Source organism: Gorilla gorilla, chromosome 4 (assembly GCF_029281585.2).
Source record: "Gorilla gorilla gorilla isolate KB3781 chromosome 4, NHGRI_mGorGor1-v2.1_pri, whole genome shotgun sequence".
Taxonomy (NCBI): domain Eukaryota; kingdom Metazoa; phylum Chordata; class Mammalia; order Primates; family Hominidae; genus Gorilla; species Gorilla gorilla.
This window is the reverse complement of record NC_073228.2, coordinates 83246415-83249938: the sequence shown is the minus strand read 5'-3', so window position 1 is coordinate 83249938 and position 3524 is coordinate 83246415.

Below are 3524 nucleotides of genomic sequence, written 5' to 3'. Positions count from 1 at the left end.
ATGTAAGGATGTAAATACATTTTATATTACCCTATAGTTTATTTTAAATATTTTCTTCTTTTGTATTCTAGTTTAAAATCCTGGAATACTTACTGATATCTTATTTCCCCATGAAAAGGCTTCCGCTAACTATACTGTATTTCCAAGCAAATGTCTGTACCAGAACATCAAGTGTAGACATTAAGCAAAATCTGTCTTTTAGGACAGGTGCAGTGGGTCGCACCTGTAATCCTAGCACTTTGGGAGGCCAAGGCAGGTGCTGGTGGCTTGAACTCAGGAGTCTCATACCAGCCTGGGCAACATGGTGAAACCCTGCCTGTACAAAAATAAACAAATTAGCCGGGCATGGTGGTGCACATCTTGTATTTTATTCAATCAAATTGAAGGCTTCATTTACCCTTGGAAAAGAAAATGATTTAATGTACTCATATAGAAAATAATTAACCTCATGCCCAGAACGGGTTCAGTTACAGCACACGTTCATTCATTCTGTCAGACAGTGGGTTAAATGTGTCTGAGCACCGCCTATGAGTTAGGAACACAAGTCAGTATCCGCACTGAATATTACCCAAGCTTTTTCCATCTGTTATATAGAGTAGCATAGATAACTTCATGGACATCGATCTCTTTAATTTGTTGTGGAATACTTAACATGACCTCCTCGTATATAATTATCAGTGCTGTTCTTAAATAGATGTTATCATCTGGATATTTACTAGACTTACAATGACTTACTGCAGAAATGTCATCCATATCTAATGTGTACTATACTAACTTAAGTCTCACATGGTGGTTTTGGTTTTAAATAAGCTCTTGGAAATCAGGCGGTTTGCGTTTTGTTTTCATCTTATTGTACTTTGAAGTAAAGTCAGTAAAGATTCTGGAAACACAGCTGTGAAAAGGTCCATTGTTAGCTGCCTCCATGCAAGCTTTGGGTATTTGACACACCATCAGGCATGGGCAACCTTTGCAACATTAAAACAGGAAGTTGCAATTTGGGTCATCCTCAGTCACTGACAGTCTATGTGCAAATTTAACAGCATGGCCACCCTATATACACATAGGACAGTGTTTGGATTGGCTTTTTAAAACATATCCTTTTGCCAAAAAAAAGATATGCATGGTAGTAACTGCAAGTTACCATGCTTTCTTAAGAAAGAATATCTGGAAAATATATATGAAAACAAACTACATTTGCCTTTTTAAAAGCATTCTATGTTATTGTGGAAGCAAAGTCACAGAAAAAAATGGTTAGAGAAAATCTGAATCAGCATGAAATAAAATGTTTTGAGGGTTATTGAACACTTCATTTTCATGAAAATAGGACAGGTTCATTTAGCACAGGTATTTCTGTAATTGTGATACATTAGCAAAATTAGCTGTGTTCTGCGGTGCTCGAACTTGCTCTGTGTATGAAATGGCGTACCGTTAATACAAGGAAATTTGTTGTGAAACACGTACTGTAGAATTAAGTTCAAAATCTCTCTGTGCTTAAATTACTTAATTTTGTTAAATAAAACTTGGTTTCCAACATTGGTTTTTTTTCTCCAGAAAAGCACAATCTGCTAAATTCTTAGCCAAGTGGAAGAGAGAAAATATTCAAGAAAAATAAAGCAATTGTGCACGTCACACTGTAGTTGAAAGTGTTCTGATACTGAAGCTACGTCCAGTATTTTAAGCTGCTTTTATGCACTGTGATTACTTCTACATTAATCTCAGAAGATTCTAGATGGAAATTCAAACGGGCCCGGCCAATTAAATGTGACTCTCTGAGAGAATCCTAGTGATACTTACTGACTTTTCCGTTTTCTGATCATTGATCAGATGGTTACAGATACATGAAAGATACATGATTTTTAAAAACAAGATGTTATTTAAAATACCAGTGTTCAGTGCTTGCATTTGCAAGAACATAAATATTAGATGATACTGAGAACATTCCTTAATAATCAGCAAAGGTAAAATGTTGTTCTGATTTTGAAAAAAATGAAGAGGGTTACCATGAAATTATTATTATTATTTTTTTTTCTGAGACATAGTCTTGCTCTGTTGCCCAGGCTGGAGTGCAGTGGCGCGATCTCAGCTCACTGCAAGCTCCGCCTCCTAGGTTCACGCCATTCTCCTGCCTCAGCCTCCAAAGTAGCTAGGACTACAGGCGCCCGCCACCACACCCGGCTAATTTTTTGTATTTTTAGTAGAGACGGGGTTTCACCGTGGTCTCGATCTCCTGACCTCATGATCCGCCCAACTCAGCCTCCCAAAGTGCTGGGATTACAGGCATGAGCCACCGCGTCTGGCTGAAATTATTAATATTTTACTTACATTTGTTACCAAATCACTGAATTCTAAAGTAGAATTGCTGAAGTCACTGGAGTTTGATACTTCAGGATTGATGGTTTTGGTTGAATTCTTAAAAAAAGTCAAACTATAACTATATGGTATAAACAAATATGTTCATTTGTTTAATAGAAATTAAATATATATACATACAACATTCTTAGGTCAAATAGTCAATTGAATGGTTAACAAAACTACTTCCCAGTCAATTGCTTTGTCATTGTTAAGATAAATCTTCAAAGAATTTGGATTTTTTAAAAATAAGATTTGACTTGTAAGTAACATAAGTATGAATTTGATAGTTATATTTTGATTTGTCAGAAATCTGAATGATTATAGAAAATTGTTGCAGTATGTCAAATTAGCTCCATGGCACCCGTGGTTATGTAACTGTTGGTACCTGTGGGGAGGGGTCCTTTTTTTCTTAATTCTCAAGCCCATAAGCAATCATTGACAATACTCAATTCTGATTCCTTTTCTTGGGGCCACATAAAGTTTAATCCCTGTCTCTATTTCTAGAAATATCTAGAAAGCCTTCCTATCATGAGAGTCTTTTGCCAGACAATATAATAGTTTTTCAGGGGTGCAACTGCTTGGATAGATATTTTCAGTTTGGAGTTGTCAAATCATGTTCTATCATCTCAACTATTCCATATGCCAGCAGTGTTTTGGGATTGTGACATAACATTTCATTTTTCATTTTATTCACTTGGAAAAAATCAAATAATAACTATGCTGTTGACTTAGGAATCAGAGGTATTTGCTGTTTGATACAGAGTAGGAACATTGCGATTACCTCAAGAAAATGATGACATTCTTCTAGACTGAAAAATGCACGTGTCCTTGACCAAATAACAACTCTCTTTCTTGTACAGATGGCCCGGACACTCAGAAACTGCCTATTCAGAACATGGCACATCATAGAGATGAATTTTTAATAATTTTATTTGCCCATGTTTTCTGATTGTTCTATTTCACTGTGAACGCTCAGTACCAACAATTAATAACAGGTAATTTGGAGGCTGGTGTTTACAACTGATTGATCACACCGGTTACAGATTTCTTTGTTCCTTCTCCAATTCATTCTACACTGTGACAAAAAATAAGACATTTATAAATATAAACATTTTATTTGCAGTGTAGCATACATGCAAATTAGGTGGTTGTGTAGATATTTTGACAAATAG